The 22,204-nt window shown below is 41.6% G+C and overlaps 1 long non-coding RNA gene across 1 annotated transcript; it reads left to right on the forward strand.

The window, feature by feature from the left end:
• The first annotated feature begins 674 nt into the window (after positions 1–674).
• LOC143358766 (uncharacterized) lies at positions 675–19,108 on the forward strand. Its single transcript, XR_013083007.1, has 4 exons — positions 675–692; positions 846–978; positions 2,425–2,621; positions 18,967–19,108. It is a non-coding gene; the product is annotated as an uncharacterized LOC143358766 (long non-coding RNA).
• The last annotated feature ends 3,096 nt before the right edge of the window (positions 19,109–22,204 follow it).

Below are 22,204 nucleotides of genomic sequence, written 5' to 3' on the forward strand. Positions count from 1 at the left end.
CGAATATAACAGCGGAATCGCGTTTGGAAACATACTGATAGTAAATAAGAATGCTGAATAACATTGAAGGACCTTAGTATGTATGTTTACTTTAACTACGACCATAGTATGTTTACTATTTCCTACAAGTCTCAACCGTGATAAACGTATTCTGCTTCCATATTTTAGTTTTATACGTTTTTCTGTCCTTGACCTTGAATGACCTTGGACTAATTATAGTCACTGAATTACTAATGAAAGGGACTATCATTGTAGGTGTTTAAAAAAGGGTGGTTCCATTTTAAAAAAAGTCAAGGTGACCTTGATATCTCCAAAAAAATGACATAAAAACAAAATTTTTTTTGCATCGTGTCACCCCCATTGTACCATTCAACTTTGTCCTTACCATATTTTACGTATCTTTAGAAACAACAAAGATATTTGAGGTGCTAACGTTTGGTGACTCACCCTGTATACATGCTATTTACATTGGTCTTAATATTATTCGCCTATTTACCTAGTTCCTTGATCTGATTGTTAACTATATACAGCGTCCGTATTTTACAATGTTGTTCTTTATATGGGTAGCGGCGCGAGACATTTTACCGACCGTTTGTATTCGCCTTTCGCGGTTCTTATTGTGACTACCCTAACTATGTCGTCTTGTCCGGGATGAAGTTTGGTTAACCGTGCGAGGGTCCATTGCATTGCAGGTAAATTGTCGTCCCGCACTCTTACGATACTGCCTATTTCTATTTTTTCGGGTTTATGTTTATGCCATTTTTTACGTGTGGTCACCTCGTGGAGGTATTCCTTCCTCCATCGTTGCCAGAAATGATGTCGCATTTTTTTGCACATGCTGCCAGGACGACAATCGACCGGATGGAATGTTTGATATTTCGTAATCGGGTATGCCATTTAACGTATCACCAATCAAGAAGTGTGCTGGTGTCAAAACGGATAAATCGTTTGGGTCGGAGGACAGAGGTGTTAACGGCCGTGAGTTGAGAATCGCTTCAATTTGATTGATATATGTTAATAACGCATCGTACGATAACAGGGTGTCGCCTATTACTCGTGTTAAATGAAACTTTAGTGATTTTACGGCAGCTTCCCAAAGTCCGCCGAAATGCGGGGATCGCGGTGGGATGACGTGCCATTTTATGGATTCGTTGGCCAATATGTTCCCTGATTATCCGCAATCTTAATCAACGCGGTCGATAACAATACTTTCGAAGGAATATTAATCGAGTTTAATGAGGTTTTTGGAGATTGTGTGGCCTGATTCGAATTCTGCGTGTCTTTTTTGAAAATATCTCGAGATCTAATAATTTTTTTGCCATGGTACCCTAATCATTTTTTACGTAGAATGAACGGAAGAATCGATATGTGCAGAAAAAAATATGCATTTCTATTTAAAGAAATGATGCAATTGTTAATTGCACATGCACTGCTGCATCTAAAAAAAAATTTAAAGGCCCACAGATGTAGTGCTCTTCGAACCATTTATCTTTCTCCTTTATCATTTTTTCGTAAATGCAATAATAACGGAGTTATGACTTAAAACAATTGCGTGGATCACCCTGTATATACAGTGAGTGTAAAAAGTATTCGTACACCTCTTGTAGGCTTAAAAAACCATGTATTTCTCTATGTAATTGCACACATGTTTATAAAACGAAACATAATTGTAATTTTTATATATTTTAACTACATACTGTCACATAAATACACTTGAAAAAGTTTAACGTTAACGAGAAAAATTAGAAACTATGAGACGTGTCTCTAAATTGGCGCGCAAAAAGTATTCGTACAGGTACTAGAATGTACTCGAAAGGCGTCCGATTGTTTATATTATGGTTTAGCGGGACCCGACAAATAATCAGACAGGGTCTTTGATGAACAGTCTAGTGGCAACCTTCTGCAAAACCAGTCAATTTTTATAACATTCCGTAAAATGGGTCATAAAGATAAGGAAACAAGTGAGACTGAAAGAAAAATTATTATACAACTGCATAATCAGTGCAAATCGTTGCGAGAAATAGCAAAAACAATTAATAGGCCACACAGCACTATACAAGGAATTATAGATCGATATGGTGAACGAAAAACCAATAAAAATAAAGTGAAATCTGGTCGCCCTCGAAAACTTAGTTTACGCGATGAACGTTTTATAGTGCGTGAAATAAAAACAAATCCTAAAATTAGTGCCCCTAAGATCGCTGCTGAGCTTGCAAACAACGCTGGAGTAAGTGTATGTTTCAGCACTATTCGTAATTGTTTACGAAATAATGAATACCACGGCCGAGTTGCTCGCGAGAATTATTTCGTAAATGCCGCAAATAGAAAGAAGAGACTTGATTTCACGAAAAATAATATTAATAAGCCTATCGAGTTTTGGCGAAGAGTCATATTTACTGATGAAAGTAAATTTAATGTTTTTAGCTCTGATGGCAAGTGTACGGTCTGGAGGAAGAAAAATACAGAGCTACAAAAAGAAAATCTACGTCCCACAGTAAAACACGGCGGAGGTTCGGTTTATGATTTGGGATTGTATGAGTGCTGCTGGAATGGGGTCATTACACTTCATCGAGGGAATCATGGACCACAAAATATACCTAAACATACTAAAAACCCATATTGTAAGTATTGCAGAAAAAATGGGTATAAAAGACAACTTTATCTTCACTCAAGGCAATGACCTCAAACATACAGCACGCAACACAAGAAAGTGGTTGCTTTATAACATACCGCAATATTTGAAAACACCTCCACAATCACCGGATATTAATCCGATCGAAAATTTATGGGATCTGCGTGATAAAAAAACTCCGAACCCGGCATATTTCAAGTAAAGAACAATTAAAACTTTCTGTTCAAAAGGAATGGTGCTGTAACACTACCTAGCCGTACGCGCCCCGAACGCGAACCGCCCCGAACACGACCGACGGATACCGAGATCCGTCGGTACCCGCGAGCGCACCCCCGCGACCCCCGCACCGCCGAACCGATCTTGGCGGGAACCGGAACCCGCCATGATGCGATACCGTCCCGCCGGATGCGTGACGCCACCGGAAAAACCGCCCGCGAACCGCACCGCACCGGACCCCTCGCCTAGCAAGACGAGAGAGACGAGCCGGAAAACGGTCTCTTTGGCTTTCCGCCAGGCTCGCGCTTGGACGTATTTTTCCGATTCGATCTCTAGCCGCCGATACCGACCGTCCGATCACGACCGGAATCGTCCTTCGCGACGCCGAGAAGCCGCCCGTAAGCTACGACTCGCGAGAGTATATTTTACCCGCGGAAATTTCCGCGCGACCCGCGAATCCCGAATACGCCGCTGCGTACGGCCATGACCCCGCCGTGATACGACACGCGCGCGAGACCCGAATCGCGACCGCCGACCACCGATATGCGAAGACGGGACAGTGACGAACACTTGAGAAACTCGTGCCGTTAATCTCCCGTTCCCGACCGCCCGTATCCTGCCGTAACCCTCGCGTTATCCCGCCGCGAACCTTGGCACGGCGAGCTAAATCCGGCCGCGAGGAACCGTTGTACGAGATCCGCCGGGAAACGGACTCGTTACATGGCGCCCGAACAGGGACTTGTTTAACCACGTGGGACCGGCAGGATTTCGCCCACGTGGAATTTTCGAGGTTAAGTGTGCCGTGAAGCGAAGTGAGATGCGCGTGCGCCACCCAGTGCCGTTCTGCCGCGACAGTGCCGATACACGCGCGACGAAGCGGGACCGCTGACCGAATGGCGGACGGGCGCGAAAGTTTGAATCGCCGCACCGAAGAAACCCGAGTAGGTGCCCCGAGGGACACCCACGAAGAGCCGCGCCAGCAGGACCGCCGACGGATCATCATCCCCCGAGAAACCGGACCAGCGGGGCCGACGATGGGCCGAATGTATTAACCGCCTGACGAATGATCTGTACGCGATGATGGAGCCCGGCGTACAGACGAGAAAAATATTGTCCGCCGCCGCGACGGCCGAGAGACCAAACCCGCTCCGTAACGTCGACCGGATCCGGAAAACAGGATGCACCACCGACGGGAAAGACCCGCACGCGTTCCTGGAACGCGTGGAGGAGATCCAGGTGGCCTATACGATTCCGGACGAGGACGTGCTCCGAGCCGCACCCGAGATGCTTCGTGGAAGAGCACAGGCGTGGTACCGTAATGAGCGGGAGGAGATCGCAACCTGTGACAAGTTCAAGCGGGCCTTCCTCAGAGCACATACGTCGTCGCAGACCCGATACCAGCACGAGCGCGCCGCCCACGACCGACGGCAACGACGCGACGAGAAATTCGCGGAGTTCGTGACCGATATCACCACGCTCATGCGGAGAGCGCAGATCCCTCCGACCGAACGGCTCGATCTGCTCCATGAGAACATGAGGACGAAATTCCGGTACCTCATCCCCCGAGGATCCGTGCCGGATGTGCAGACCCTTCGCGAGAGAGTCCAGGAGCTGGAGGAACGACCGCGCCGAACCCCGATCTATGCCGCCGAACCGGCCATGACGACCGCGGACCGCGCTCCGCCGGCGGAAACATACTGTTACGATGGAAGCTGTCGATTGCGGCGATCGAGAGAAGTTCGCCGTCGTATCGATATTGTGGTATCCGGCCAACGGGGTTGTTGTTAAGAAGAACCCCACGCACCTGTATCGCATCTTTTAATATTGTCCGTTGACAGCCAATAAATAGTTATTTAGTTGTTGGTAGTGTTCGGTGTTGTTGTTTGGTTGAGGGATGTGTTCGCCGGCGAGGCGGGGCCGAAGCCTCCGCAACATTGGTGTCAGAAGTGGGAGCGATTCCACAGCAACGACATCCACTTCGGGAGCAGATGCGACGATGTTACAGACGCTGTTCGAAGGCCTCCAGCGGAACATTTTGGGGCAGTTTCAAGAGCAGCGGAAAATCGCGGAACAGAGATGGGAACAGGAGTGGGCCCGATTTTAAGAGAGGGAAGCAGCAAACAGAGCCGCTCAAGCTGCAAGGGAAGCTGCCCTGGAGGGACGATTTGGGATCCTGGAGGCACAGTGTCAGGTGCTATCGCAGAATCTGCACAGTCTTGTACAGCCGCGTTTCATTAATTCTACTGAGAACCGTGAAACTCAAAATATAAATGTGTCCGTTCCTAATGGGTCCGCGGTTCCGGTTTTTCCGCTTTCGCAGCAGGTCCCTGTAAATGACGCAGTTGGCGTGTTTCGCGGTGTTTCGGAGTTGGGATACACCGTGAAACCTCCTAGATTTGACGGCAAAGCTTCATGGGAAGAGTATAGAATTCAGTTCGACACAATAGCTCGCGCGAATGGTTGGGATGAACCGAGGAAAGCTTTGGCCTTGGTTACGTCTTTGGAGGGCCCTGCTCGAGGAGTGTTGACTTCTCTCTCCGTGGACAAACAGAACGATTTCCGGACGATAGTTTCGGCATTAGAGTTCCGTTATGGGACCAAAAATTTTCAAAATTTATGATAAGTTACGTAAAATTCCAAAATTGTAGACAACGGAAAGGGGAGTCGATCTCTGAGTTGGCAGCAGAAATTGAGAGGCTTGCTCAAGCTGCATTTGGTGAATGCCCATACGAAAGTACGGATAAACTCGCGGCCTCTCAATTTGTAGCAGCATTGGCCAACGAAGAGATGAAACGAATATTAAGGCTCGGTGGTTTTACATCTCTGAGAGCAGCAGTTATTAGAGCCTTGGAGATTGAAGCTGTCGAGTCTGTTACTGAAACTTCGTATAGTAGTCAAAATAACCGCTACAAGCCTTATTATTTTCCAAAACAACATATTCCTGGACGGCGTTGGGGAGAACGAGGATACGACCGAAGACCGGAGGAAGTGGATCAACCGAACAGGAACTATGTACGAAAGACGAGTTTCGTGAACAGGAATTTGAAGATCAATGGTGATCGAGACGATCGATCCAGGGAGTGTTGGAGTTGTCGCCAGATTGGGCATCTCCAGAAGGACTGCCCGAAGAGACAAACACAGAGGATGGGAAACGCAAAGAAGTCATAGTAGGAGGGGAGACTGTGACTTCACCTTCTTCTACCCCTGTCGTGCTGACGACTTATTTGAAGAAAGATTGTACGGCCATCGAGGGATTCATCGATGGAAAAATGGCTACGATAATAATCGACACGGGATCGAGCGTAAATCTTTTGGGGACGGATAAGTTCAATCCCAGAAGTAAGCTTGGCGCGGCGGAAGGACTTCTGGAAATCAAAATTGTGTCCATTGCCGGGGAAAATTTACCGATTCAAGGCAGGTACAAATGTTCCATTAAAATCAATGGTTTCGAAACAGAGGAAGAATTTTTCCTGATCGACATGGCGGAGGAGTGTATTTTGGGGAACGGATTATATAGCGGATTATATTGGGGAACGGACAAATAGCCGGGAAGGAAGAGGTCGGCTTTATCGGTCAAGAGATACGTAATAAGGAGGATGCAGCTTTATTAGCGAAGATGGAAGAGGAGACTCCGGTAGCGGAAGAGGTACAGGAGGTTGCAGTTCCACCTGTACCGAAGCACTTAGAAGATCTTTTCCAGCGTTGCTGTTCGGCCTTATCTCCGCCACGGAAGACAGCATTTGCGAAAGTAACACATGAATTTCAGGATATATTCGCAGAAAATCCTGAACATGTTGGGAATTGTGATGTTGTCCAACATAGGATTGATACAGGAGATTGTGCACCAATCAAACAGGCACCGCGACGTCTCCCTTTTCACCGACGAGACGAAGTTAAAGAATTACTCGCGAAGATGGAAAGGCAGGGAGTAATTGAGGAGTCGAAAAGTCCATGGTCCTCTCCTATCGTTCTCGTGAAGAAAAAGGATGGCAGCACGAGATTTTGTGTGGACTATCGGCGGTTAAATGATGTCACGAAAAAAGATTCTTATCCGTTGCCGAGAATTGAAGAAACGCTAGATGCTCTAGCTGAATCGTCTTGGTTTTCAACCATAGATCTGCAAAGTGGATATTGGCAGATTATGGTTGACGAAAGGGACCGTGAAAAGACAGCATTCTGCGTGGGAGAAGGGCTTTGGCAATTCAGAGTGATGCCTTTCGGACTTTGTAATGCCCCTGCCACGTTTGAACGTCTTATGGACACGGTATTGAAAGGCCTTTGTGGGAAAATCTGCCTAGTATATCTAGATGACATAATTGTTTATGGAAGAAGTTTCGAAGAAAACATGGACAATTTGAGGACTGTCTTCGTACGCCTGTGCCAAGCCAAATTATTAGTGAATCCAAAAAAATGCAATTTCTTCTGCAAAGAGGTGCGATACCTTGGACATATCGTTTCCGAACGCGGGATTAAAACGGATCCCGAAAAGATAATGGCAATCCAGAAATGGCCAATTCCGAGAAGTAAAACGGAATTAAGGAGTTTTCTCGGACTTTGCACTTATTATAGAAAATTCGTCAAAGATTTTTCTTCCATCGCTAGGCCACTACATCGCCTGACGGAAGATAAAATTACGTTTGTATGGTCGGAAGAATGTCAAAAGGTATTCGAGTGGCTGAAGCAGCGTCTTTCCGAATCTCCGATATTAGCTTATCCTTTATTAGACGCAGATTTCATTTTGGATACAGATGCGTCGAATTTTGCCATTGGAGCAGTCCTCTCGCAAGTTCAAGGTGAAGAGGAGAAAGTTATTGCATACTTTTCAAAAATGCTGGGAAAAGCAGAAAGGAATTATTGCGTTACAAGACGGGAACTTTTGGCGATAATTAAGTCAATAGAACATTTTCACTCCTATCTTTATGGTCGAAAATTTCTGGTAAGGACTGATCATGCTGCTTTAAGGTGGCTATTGTCGTTCAAGAATCCGGAAGGACAAACGGCTCGCTGGATAGAAAGGCTGCAACAGTATGATTTTGAAATTAGACATCGAGAAGGGAAGTTGCATGTCAATGCAGACAGTCTGTCAAGAAGACCATGCGAAATTTCGCAATGTAAATATTGCCATCGCCTTGAGGAGAAGGAGTCACGTGAAGAAATGTGCGAAAAGGAAGAGCACGTGTTCAGGACGATCTGTGGAAACACCAATTTGGAGGAATGGAGGAAAGCGCAAGAGACCGATGGAGAAATAAACTTCATTTTGCGGAGGATAATCGAACGAAATAAGCCAAACTGGCAGGAAGTTTCCACATTTTCCCCCGTAACAAAATTTGACTGGAAAATTTGGGACTCTCTTGAAGCGAGAAAGGGTTTGCTTTTCCGGAGGTGGGAATCTACGGACGGGAAGGAAGCAGTTCCGTTACTAATCGTCCCTAGATGCAAAACCGAAGAGGTGTTACGCGAGTGTCACAACACCCCATGGGGAGGACACTTCGGAGTTCGCAAAACACTTGCTAAGATTCGACAAAGGTTTTTCTGGCCTGATCATCGTCGAGATGTTGAGGAATGGTGCCGTCGTTGCGACAGCTGCGTAGCGAAGAAGGGTCCTAGGGAGAGAGGAAAAGGCTCTTTAAAGATTTACAATGTTGGAGCACCTTTTGAAAGAATTGCACTTGACATTGTGGGCCCTTTGCCAAAATCTATGACCGGAAACAGATATGCCCTTGTTGTCGTAGATTATTTCTCGAAGTGGCCAGAAGTAATTCCGCTTCCGAATCAAAAAGCAACAACCATTGCGAAGACCCTTTTAACAGATGTAATAAGTCGCCATGGTGTGCCACTAGAACTGCATTCAGATCAAGGTAGGAATTTCGAGTCGAGTGTCTTCAAAGAGTTGATGAGGTTGCTTGGAATTAGAAAGACAAGGACGACACCCTTACATCCCCAATCGGACGGACTCGTCGAAAGGATGATTCGTACATTGTTACAGTATCTAACACAGTTTGTTTCCGAACATCAAAAAGACTGGGATGAATGGATACCGACGTTCCTTTTAGCATATCGGACTTCTCAACATGAGGTAACTCGAAATACTCCGGCAATGGTCCTCATGGGTCGAGAATTACGACTTCCTTTGGATCTCCTGAGAGGCAGTAACTACGCTTCTGAAAGGAAGGAGGAGGGAGCTTACATTGGAGAAATGAGGGCTAAAATCTTGGGAATCCATGATTCTGTACGCCAACGAATGAAGATTAGTGGTGACAAAATGAAGTCCTGGTACGATGTTCATGCGAATCCGGTTTCCTTCAATCCGGGTGACAAGGTCTGGCTATTTAATCCACGACGTACAAGAGGCCGGTGCCCAAAACTCCAATCTGACTGGGAAGGACCGTATATCGTCAAGAATCGATTGAACGAATTAATTTTTCGAATAGTCCGATCTCCTAAGGCAAAACCGAAGGTTGTTCACGTGAACCGGCTTGCACCTTACAGTGGTTTAGGATAGGAATCCGAATTCCTTCCTAGACACTTTTCGCCCACGAAGAGGACGCTGCATCGAAAGAAGGCGAGGGTGCGACTCCGTTTCGGCATCTCGATCACTTTCCATTTGTGGAAGAGACAGTCCTAGGAATTCGGGGGAGGACGTGGTATCCTCGCGAGAATACGTCCTCAGGAGGGTACCCCCTTTCCCGACTGGTCCACAAAGAGTGGTGCACCAATCACCATATTATCGCGGATAGATTTCGCGATGATTGGAGGTGCATCCTGGAGAGGACTCGGTGGTCGCCCGGGGGGAGGGCAGCACCCGGGAAAACGTCAAGAAAGAAGCACTCAAGCCACAAGAGTCAAGGGGAAGGGCGAGAAGTCGACGGAATAACTACACTGAAGCATTAAGGGAAATACCTCGTGCCAGCGTCCTGCTCAGGGTTTTTAGGTGATTTTCCCCTGAGACAGAGGACAAATGTCGGGACGTTTACTGTCTGATTAAGGCCACCGGGTTAAAGCAAATTTCTTTTCTTTCACCGACTTTTCAGACAGAGGTTAACATGTCAAGGAGCCGTCTTTCGATTACGAGGCATGAAGGTTGGGACGTTACCACAGACGAATTTAGCCGCGGTCGGGACGCCCGTTCTTCGAGAGGGGGAGCAGTGTTACGATGGAAGCTGTCGATTGCAGCGATCGAGAGAAGTTGGCCGTCGTATCGATATTGTGGTATCCGGCCAACGGGGTTGTTGTTAAGAAGAAGACAGACGACAGAACCTCTCGAGTCGACGAAGCGAGAGCACGCACCTGTATCGCATCTTTTAACATTGTCCGTTGACAGCCAATAAATAGTTATATAGTTGTTGGTAGTGTTCGGTGTTGTTGTTTAGTTGAGGGATGTGTTCGCCGGCGAGGCGGAGCCAAAGCCTCCGCAACAATATTTTTACTTGACAGAAACATATACAACAATACCTCCCGACCCCAATAATTAGATAGATGCATTCCCGACTTTCTTGGGCTTGTTACACAAACCCTCCGGAACCACAGGATAAAAATCCTATTACAGCCCTTCGGGGTTATACTCCTATTTCTATCCGGATTTGTTTACAGCGGACTCAGTCTAAAATCCTGAAAACTATCCTTAACAAGGATATACGATTTCCCACAAATCAATTACATCAACTAACATCCATACCGCTAATTAATAATTTTATAAATAAAATGATAGCTAACTATAATGTCTCCGAGCATGAAAACCCGCTAGTCAAACTAACGGACCTCCCGACCCCAATATAACACTAGATTTATTATTAACAATGAGTAATGTGCCGACTAAAGATAAAAGATTTAATAGACAAGTCGATGCACTTAATCCATGTAAAAAAAATTTTAAGGAGATAAGTAATACAGCCCGTAGATGACTAAAGGCCGAAAGTACTCCAAAAATATTTTTTCGGAAAATTATTAAAAAATAGTTTAAACATAGTTAAAAAATGTTTTTACAACAGCGTAACAACAATCATACGGTTAGAAATCGAAAAAACATCTAATTAAAGAAAAAAAAAATTGGACCTGGGCGACATCCAAACCTGGTCCATAGCTACTGCACCAACCGGCGCCGTTGAAAATACCTTCGAAATATTGGGATATATCCTGCGTAGTATAATTGTTGTTTTTTGTATTACGCAATTTTTAAAGTCTGGACGATGTTTCCCTGAACTTAGAGATGTTTAATATTACATAATATATTTTTACGATAATCATAACTTAGTTTTTCACGGAAAAAACGCCGAAAAAAGTGGTTTTTATTTTTTCCTACTATCACGCACCAATCGCAGGAATTTGCCAAGGCTAATCCCAAGGCTCCTGCGACTTCTGGAACAGCAGAAAGGCTCAACGGCCTTCTACATATTATTAGGCGAGATGAGACAGGAAGAAGTAACGATTGCGTCGTCTGCTCTAATCGAAAAATAAAACACGGAAGGAGAGAGTCGAGGTACTATTGTGCTACTTGTTCGGCTAAGCCGGCCTTGCACATAGGTGATTGTTTCGAACTATATCACACAAAGCACGAATATAAAACATCGCCTATGTAAAGACGACTAAATTTGTTTCTTTGTGATTTTATAAAAATGTTATTTGAATAAAGCTTTAGATTTTATAACACAAACGTGCGACCTGAACACTTTATTTACTGCGCGCTCCAATACCTATCGTCCACAGCGACGCTCGCCCGTCGAGCGCCCCCGTCCGCAAAGGGTTAAAGTGAATAGAATGAAAATCTTCCTTTCTCCGAAAAGGATTAGTTGACCGTAGCAAAAGCTAGCAAAACGGTGCACTTCTTAGGACAATTTGCGGATTATGGAGGTGGATCTGAGGTTAAAACTCCGTAGATTCGCGATAAGATAGAGCGACCACGTTACCGACAAGAATAGGCGAAAAATCGTTTTTCCTGGCTCCGAGTTTTCTGACTCCGCAAAAGTCACGAGACTACCCTTAGCTCCTAGATCGGATGACGCACATCGTCCCGTTCCACCGCTTCGATGAATAGTCCAATCGATTTCTCGATTGTTTGCGGAAGGGGAATCATACGGCAAATGATCAATTAAGCGGAGCCCGAGGCGTGCCAGGTTTTTAATTAACCGACCGTTATCACTTCAAGAATTTGTAGCCATGAGTAAGGATTTAATCAGGATATGCTGGATAAAAGAATTTATTTTTGGGTTAGGAACAGGGGTACAGGAAAGTGAGGTATATGTATAAATTCATTCAATTGCTCGCATTATAAATCACAATCATGCAAACTTTCTCTCATCACACGTATACTCTAGCTAGGTTCCGTGGTATTTTCGCAACCGATCCGAAGATGCTCTGTCCTCTCTCGCTCGACAAGGCGTCCAGGTATTATCGCCGTACTCTCCTTGTCGAGACGAGCGGCCAGGAACACTCTTCCGTTCCCTCTCGGCAGGCGTCCAGGTATTGTCGCCGTACTCTCCTGCCGAGCCCTGGGCGGCCAGGAGTTGACCCGTTCTCTCTCGTTCGACAGGCGTCCAGGTATTATCGCCGTACTCTCCATGTCGAACGAGCGACCAGGAACAGACTCCCGTCCTCTCCCGTCCTCTCCCGTTCTCCCGACAGGCGTCCAGGTATTATCGCCGTACTCTCCTGCCGGGGTGCTAATGCTAACCAAGAGCGGCCGTGGTCCTTACCTCGTCCTCTCTCTCGGAATAGCAAATAGGCCGAGTCCCTCCGTGATCCCTCTATTTATATAAATTCGTTGCTATCCGAACGTGAAATCAACACCCGGTCGTTAAGCGTGATTCGACTTTTCGAGCGCTCCCCTCGCGTCGCTTCCCCGCGTGATTGCCTACAAACTCCCTTCGCGAAACTTCTAGAAGCTTGTCGTTCCGCGTTTTGTTTTACTTTTCCGTCTCGAATTTTCTATACATGCTACAAATTAAAATATACGTGCTCGCAGCTGTGCGCGCGCTTTTGTTCTCTTTGCAAATGTCCCCGGTACGAAACAAATGAAACAATGAGATTTCCATAAAATTACTCGTGTGCACGGTGTACGCAAAGTGCTCGTAATCCGGCCGCGGCGCTTCCCTTCCGTAGTATTGACAAACGTGATAATAATGTGCTCGCTGATGCGGGACAGACACGTGCACCCTTCCTCCGAAACGAAGTTTATTCTTCCATTCTATTGTCTTTTTACATTTTCATTACAGGCTGAAATGCGTTTTGTTTGAAATAACAACTGATAACATTGTTTCTGTGCCTTTGAAAGGCAAAGGTTCTACTGCAATCTTACCGCACTTCTGCAATAATATCCATCGAGTTGAGGATTGATGGAATAGTTTGCGAACAATGCATCAACCGGGGAAGCATAAAAGCAATGACCGTGGTTACAGTTCTACGTAGCCAGAGAGAAATTTCATTGTCCGGATAACGGTGCAAAAGCCCTTTGATGGTTAGCAAAACCACGAACATGCAAAGCTGGTATTTATATTTGGATGTTTACCGTCGGATAATATTACCTGGGCTAACAGATCTCTCTGTGAAACGAACGTTGCAGGGGTTATTACATGAAGCTGCAACGTTTCCGAACGCACTGTATCCAGTTTTATCATCCATTTCTGCTAATTTTTCGTTGATTGATTAACTACAACTGAACCGAAAAATATACAATTTTTCCGATTTTAAATAACTACAACGACTTACAGTCATATTCGGGCACTTTCAAAATCAATTTCCTTAAAGTCAGTTGATTTTTACAGAAAAAGTAAACGAATACTCGATCGATGTCAATTATGAATTATTTACTATTCCTCGTATCGAATAGGGCTGTTACTTTTCCGAAGCTTCGACACTTCGAAGCTTCGAAGGAACGAAGGGACCTTCGAAGGTGATGAAAATCGAAGGTTCGACACGTCGAAACTTCGAACCTTCGATTCGTTTCCAGTTAACGGATAAAAGGAATAAATTTTCATAATTTGTTTCTATATTCATTATTTGAATTGTTATTTCAATTATTTATTGTTAAAATAATGGTTTAAATGAATAAATTTTCAAATTTTGTATCTACATACATTATGTGAATTATTTCAATATTTCATTGTTAAAATAATTATTTAAAGAATGTACAAGTATTTACATAATGAATATAGAAACACATTTCTATAGATTATAAAAATTTCCGTAGATTATAAATTTTTATACTCTATAGAAATGTATTCCTATATTAATTATGTAAATACGTGTACATTGTCTAAACAGTTATTTGAACAATAAATTATTGAAATAATTCAAATAATGAATATACAAACATATTGTGAAAATTTATTTATTCAATAAGTTATTTTAACAATAAATAATTGAAATAACAATTCAAATAATGAATATAGAAACAAATTGTAAAAATTTATTTATTTAAACAATTATTTTATCAGTGAACTATCGAAATGATAATTCAAATAATAAATATATTATCTTAACAATAAATTATTGAAATAATTCAGATGGTAAATATAGAAACAAATTATGAAAATTTATTCCTTTTATCCGTTAACTGGAAACGAATCGAAGGTTCGAAGTTTCGAAGTGTCGAAGGATCGAAGGTTCGATATTCGAAGCTTCGAAGCTTCGAAATCTTCGACCTTCGAAGCAAAGTAACAGCCCTAGTATCGAACGCGTAACACTGTAACACGGTGTTTAAATTTTCACTCCGCGCCGAGAAATTTTAATTTGTAATTAAGTTTCTACTTGCTTAACTGCCTAACATAAACTCGACGAAAATTGTTGTGCCCAGAGCCTCCAAGAGACTGTTATTATTTTTCACAAATTCAGTCTCCCGTTGCCTACAGAAATTTTTAATAACGAACATGGGAACAAGATAGAGTATTTGATTTAAAAAAATTTCTTTTTTGCAGTGATGTAACCTTTCATTACTCGCGTATGGCAGTTACAATCTCAAAACTTTAAATTTAGCGTTTCAAGCATCAACGAACGTGTCGTGTACGCTGGCAAACATTTATTCCACGTTAAGTGACATAGAGAGTTCCATGTAAACAGTTTCGTAGAAAGTGGAGTACTGATTGACGGAGTGGAGTTAATAATTATTTCGGAGCAGCAGGATGCTAAATGTTAAATTCTGTTCAAATGGTCTTCGAAACATTTCGGGATTTCCGCACACGTACTAGCGAGAACTTAACCATCGTTTTCGCGCCGAGCTAACGATTCCAAGCTATTGTTCAGCGAAACAATATGGCAGACATTGAACGTGCCAGAAATTCAGTGTGAACGTCTGGAACACTCGTGGAAATCGTCGTACTGTGTTAAAAGTTACGTATAGTTTGTTTTAATCAGACTGAGGTAGTCTAACCGGTGGATGAAATTATTTTAATAACACTAACTGTACAGAAGACATATGCACTCATTTTCTAAACATGAAAGTATATTTTTATTTCAATGTTATATTAGTAAATGGGATGACATTCCGGATAAAAATAATCTGATATTATTGAGGACTTTATCAACGAAGATTTTTATGTTTTTGTGGTAGGCCAGCCACTTTTTCAGTTGAATGTACCCAGCATGAAGAGGAACGGGAACCCTACAGGGATGAATAATGACACTCGACCATTTCAACCCTCGACGGTAAATCATGAAGGGCAAAGCCACTCGAAAAAGTATTTTCGACGGGCACCCCTAAATATCCGCAACAAAGGGTCTAGTTCGAGTTGTGTAAATAATTTCAATCCTGTCATTTTTATAAGGCAACATTATTATTAGAAATTGTAATTTTGCTTCCAACTTCACCTATTCGTGTTTATTATGAATTTATAAAACTCACGGTCTACTAATTATTCACCTAAAACGTTTCTCTTGTTAATTGTTTTACATAAAGCACCGTTGCTCCATGGAATATATTCCCCAAGCAGGGCCTAATAAGAAACTGATCTAACAGAATCGACACCCTGCTTCGTTTGATGTTTGAGGTGAAATTTTTTAGGGATATATCATTTATAATGAAGGAAAAAGTGAAATAGTTAGTTAGAATTAATTGTTTAAACAAAATCAAATTTTTAAATAATTTCTTTATGTGGACTAACCTGAAGCCTCTTTGCGTTACGCTCATTTTTTATTTATGGAGGAATACAAAAAATCCTTTGAATACCTTCGATCTGGAACTAATCGTTTTGGCAAGTTATAATATTGATCTAGCTTTGTGCAAAATTTTAAGAGATACTTCGTGACATCAAAATAGTCGTGACATCCGCGTGATTTATTCTCGGAAATTCCGAAAGTTGATATTTAAACTTAAATTGCGTCGAAAGCATCTCGAAGTATCTCTTAAAATTTTACACAAAGCTAGATCAATATTACACCTTGCCAAAACGATTAGTTCCAGACCAAAATCTATTAAAGTATTTGTTGTATGCTTCCATAAATAAAAAATGGGCAGAAAACAGAGATTTTCGATTAGCACATACTACTTAATGTTAATAACATTTTACACAAATTTTTTTTGCCTAATAAGCGTTCTACCTGTGGCAATCTCTCCACAAATTTTCAATCAAATTCGTTGGATAGTTTCGTTTTTATAGATTTTTTGCCGCTTTTTGGCCATTTGGCACCACTGTGCGCCGCGTCGTGTCGGCTTTCCCTTGATTGTGCTGCAGCTTGTTGGAATGCTTGAAATCCCAGTCGCGTGTCATGTATCGTTAGATATTATTCGCTCGGCGAGAGTTGGCACGAGAAACTCGTTGGTACTACGTGGTGCTCCCACTACGCGCTACACGTCTTCCGCGATTGGCCGAATCGCTCAACGAAGACAGCAAACGAGCGTATTGAGTGTGACTGCAACAGAGCGATGTCGCGTGGCGACGCAACGCTGAGCTCAGAGCATTGGCGTAACTCTATTGTGCGTGCACGGAAAACAGGTCCATGGAAACCTATTTTCCTTGCACGCACAGCAGGGATCCATCAACCCACGCTCGAAATTTATGACTTTTTTTATTAAATTTAAGACTCCAGTCTTCACGGTTAGTGAGAATCAGAGAATATCATGTGCCCCCCCATAGTTTACGCGGATCCTACTTATTTACGCCTATGTCGACCGTCCCCACCGGGAGTAAAGCGTAAGAGTGGGATCCGCAGCTTTGCGTCAAGAGTGGGGACTCGCCGTTCCCCCTGCACCCCACTGACGAAATTCTGTGACAACTCACGCCGAGCGTACAATACTTGTTGCGGCGCAGAGCACTTTACACACCGAGCCGGCAGAGTGGAATCGCGGGCTGAACGTTGCCGGAGATCGATAAGGCCTGTCGTCTGGTCTGCAACCCGACAGTTCTAGCAGAGCTGCTACATTCTTTGTAATATCCCGAACGCAGAGAAGGATAGTAATTCAAAGAGAAGAAGGGACTTCAGCTCTATGCTTCTCTCTCCTTTCCATTCGCCGACCTTTTTCACGCGTATAATCATGCAAATAAATTATTTTATTTATAAGAAGAAGTTTTTGAAGTACTATTTAAAAATAGTATTTTATTTGGAACATATTGAAAAAGTGAGACTTATTTTAAGGAGTGTGTAAAATAGTATTTCAAATAGTTGATTACTGCGACATTGTCGTCTGTTTATTAACATGTTACATGAAAATATTCGTAATTCACCTACAACAAATACTTTGTTAACTATTATAGTATCTTATGTTAAAAATTATAATTTATAATATTATCTATTTGCTCAACTTATTTTCATTGTAAGGAAATATTTGGAGTACATATTTGAAGTACAACAGTAAATTGTTCTGTGTATCTGGTTATCAAAATAAAAATATTTTATTTGCCGAAATTTTTCGTTCTATTAAGGGTAGTATTTTATTTGAACCGCATTAAATTATACTATTTAAAATAGCATTTTAAATATTTTTTCTTGAAATTTCTCCCAGGTCTGATTCAAAAGGTAATGGGCCGCTGGATAGGGCGTCAAGAAAAACCATGTGCAAAATTTTAATCCTATATCTTAACCGGGAGGGTAGTTATGCCATAAAACGGAAAAGATTAGTATATCTTAATTTCTTCATTTCTAATTTCTTTTATTAGTATTAGTATTTGTATCTAGAAAACCTAGATACACATACTGTAATTAATTCAGATTTTTAGGTAGAACATTCTATTGTAAGAAATCAAAATCCTCAAAAAAGAACAGAAAATATGCAGATTACCTAAGCCAGACTTTCATATCTTCTAAATCTAATATATTTAATAAGATATTATCGAAATAATTTTTTCCAACAAAACCGTCAGGAATCGATTTTGTCCAGTTAATAAACGTCTACTCTGAATCAAGGGCCGGATTAAAAAGATGAGACACGAAGTACGCCGACAAATGATAGGCAAAACCATGCCAGCGGGCGCTGGTCGAAAATCGAAGGGCGACACGTGTCCTCGGAGGCTGAATTGATGCGATCAATAGGGAGAGGACAGACAAAGGGGTCCGCACCCCTGTATTTTCCGACGCGAATTAAATTCGCAATTTGATTCACCGTGTAGTCGTCCGGAAACAAGCCGGGCAAAATTAACAACAATCGGACGAACAAGATGGTGGCGAAAATGAATAGAAGACAGCCCTCGGGTGTATGAACGAGACGAGAAGAAAGAAGCAACGTACATACACGCTGCTCGCGCGATCACCAACGGGGGTGGGTTGGATTAAGGAATCCTGACTATTTCGAAGAAACGGGGAACGGACACATCGAATAATTTGAATCTGTGACCCAGAAATCGTGATCGAGATGGATCGACAGGCAATTTTAACTTCCTGCAAAAGGGTCTAGGGGGATAAGACAGGTCTAGCGGCCCCGGCGGGAATTTTATTGGTATTGTGTGGAAAACCATCATTTTAGGTTGAAAAACAATCCCCTAAAATTTTAAGTCGCTAACCCTTCATTTAAGGGTGATATGAGGGTAAACACCCTCAACTTTAACATTTTTTTTCTCGGTTGTTAATTAAGATATTGAGATGAAATAAAATCGAAAATATTCGAACTTACTTCCTTCATATCATATATTTTTTTCATAATTGTAATTAAATTATTAAGACTAGAAAAAAATTATTTAATTTTTAATTTTTTTTAGGCGTGGGGGTAGCAAGCAACCCTTCGAGTGACCACTTCCAAAAAATTCAAGAACAATGTTCTGTTACCTATCTAATACGTACAAAAGTTTCAAGATCGTCGGATTGGTGGAACATAGTTAAATATTGAAAAACAAATGAAATTACGGTATTATAAAGTAGGGATAGTACTATTGGTGGTACATTTGTTTAATGATAATATGTATTTATTATTGATTCTAAGATACTCTGGCTACGATTCTCAGCGTGGCACTCTTAAGGCTCGTACAGACCTGAACATTTCGACGAACATTGCGCCGAACATCGCGCCGAACAGCGTCCGAAACGCAAAATCGCGTCGAAATGAATGTCGACTTTGTTTCGTTCGTTGTTCGGCGCAATGTTCGTCGAAATGTTCAGGTCTGTACGAGGCCTTACACTCATTCGGTTTCTCTGCGACTTCCACTTAAAAGTCCCCAACACTCGCTCGGTCTTGAACCCAAAATCACAAACACCCGCTGCATCGCGCTCGACTGTGAAACAAGCATTAATTATATTTTTATTTAAACTTAGAAGTGGCAGTTCTAAAGTAATTATTAAAAATATATTCGGTCTGCAACATGAACAACAAGTGTCAGGATATTTCCATCAAATAATTAACGCATTTGAAAAGGATGTTTTGGGAAATCACTTCGGAATAAATGCAAAATCCAGAGCCGATCTCATTTTAAATGAAACAGCGTACGCACCAAGGAAACTTTTTGAAATAAAAGATTCTGAATTAGTAGTCATTTTTGATGGAACATATGTTAGACACGAGAAAAGTAAAAATAATGTATATCGAAGGAAATTATATTCTGGACAGAAGAAAACATCATTATGTAAACCGTTTACAATTTGCACAACAAATGGATATATTATTGACACGGCAGGACCATTTAATGGTACCATGAATGATGCGTCAATCATGAAAATCTTATTAGTAGATCCTAACGGAATAAGTTCACTTTTACAACCCAATGATTTTTGCGTTGTGGACCGTGGTTTTCGAGATGTTGTCGAGCATATGAAAAATAGAGGATATAATGTTTTAATGCCAGCTTGTAAAGGAAATCGAGCACAATTGATAACAGCAGAAGCAAATTCATCACGCTTCGTAACAAAAATAAGATGGATTGTTGAAGCTGTCCATGGCGATATTGCACAGAAATATCGTTTATTACACCACAAAATAGACAATAAACTTCTACCATGTCTTAAATCATTGTGTCGAATAGCATCCTTTCTACACAATGAATTTGGTAAAAGATTAGATACAGATCCAGAAATAGATTTAATTATTGATTATATGAAGAATCAACGGATAAAAACAAACGCTTCAGGAACTAGTAGAAGGAAAAAAAATAAATCGCCGTAGAAAACCATTTACACGAATGACTGCCAACGTTGTAATGGATTTTCCAGAAATGACTGAGAAAGATTTGAAAATCTTATTCACAGGTAACATACTTTCTTGCATATGTATAACATTATCACATATAAAACTATATGCTACTTATGTAATATTATGTACAGGTACCTCAATTAACCCAGGCGGTATGCTATCTAGCGGAGTTAATGAGGAATGATGATATTTTAAATATGGAATATTTAAAGGAAACTAAAAATATTATAAGGGTGAAAGTTCATTCGAGGCATATTAATCGCAAAAGTTATCAATGCTACATTGAATATGTACCACATGCGATTAGTTATACCGGAATTACACGATATACATGCGACTGTGCTAATGGCAACAGAACAGTAGGTTGCTGCTCCCATGTCGCTACCATTATTTACTATTTATCTCATGGGCGATTTAAATCCAAAATTGTAAAACCAGCGGAGATATTAACCAATATATTTGATACGACACATACTGTACTGTAATTGAGGAAAATAGTGACGAAGATTGAATAAATCTATATTATGATTCCTAAACTTTTCTTTTACACCTACATAATGTCTATTTATATTGCAAATTCGGGAAGACAGGAATAGAATATAATACGATGCGAATAATTGATCAAGGAGGGACATAATCTCCTGATAAGAATTATTAATTAATAATTAGTCGTAAGAAACAGTGCACTACACATTATACTATTATAATACCGTAATTTCATTTGTTTTTCAATATTTAACTATGTTCCACCAATCCGACGATCTTGAAACTTTTGTACGTATTAGATAGGTAACAGAACATTGTTCTTGAATTTTTTGGAAGTGGTCACTCGAAGGGTTGCTTGCTACCCCCACGCCTAAAAAAAAATTAAAAATTAAATAATTTTTTTCTAGTCTTAATAATTTAATTACAATTATGAAAAAAATATATGATATGAAGGAAGTAAGTTCGAATATTTTCGATTTTATTTCATCTCAATATCTTAATTAACAACCGAGAAAAAAAATGTTGAGGGTGTTTACCCTCATATCACCCTTAAATGAAGGGTTAGCGACTTAAAATTTTAGGGGATTGTTTTTCAACCTAAAATGATAGTTTTCCACACAATACCAATAAAATTCCCGCCGGGGCCGCTAGACCTGTCTTATCCCCCTAGACCCTTTTTGCATTCTTGAAATTGGAACCTGGGCTCCCGTGTGCTACGTCATTTCAAGAGTTAGTGGAAGCAATTCGTTCTACACGAAAATTGTCAAGAAGAATATTTTTTAATGGTCAATTTAATCCCTTAAACGTTCCGAAATATCGATCTGTTTAAAAATTACGTAAAATAACACTAAAACGGCGGGACCCGTTGAAACGAGTCTAAACAATGTTCTCAAATCTTCATTTGTCTAAAAAGCGCGTGAATAGACACTGGAACTAGAGGCCTAAAGATTAAAAATTGTATAATTCACGAGCGTCGACAGACTGCGCAAACGCATTCACGGAAGATCGTTCAATAAATATATTTCAATATGTTTACGATACGTTTATCGAAACAAAACACTCGAATGGGTATTCATGCGTCTGGTACTTAAGGGGGCCGGCAGGGTTTGAAATCCATATGCTTATGCATGGGTCAAAACCTTTTCAAACTATCGCTTCAATATTGCAATGAGCAGTTTAAAAGTGGTCACTTGTGTTTGCTAAAAGTCCAATTTATGTCTGTATAGAGCCCAAATTTCGAATTTCTACCTCATCGCGGAGTAATTAACAATATTCGGCAGAAAATTCGAATTCTGAAGCAAGTATGACGTCACAAGATGGCTGCCGCTGAG

Source organism: Halictus rubicundus, chromosome 11, assembly GCF_050948215.1.
Source record: "Halictus rubicundus isolate RS-2024b chromosome 11, iyHalRubi1_principal, whole genome shotgun sequence".
Taxonomy (NCBI): Eukaryota; Metazoa; Arthropoda; class Insecta; order Hymenoptera; family Halictidae; genus Halictus; species Halictus rubicundus.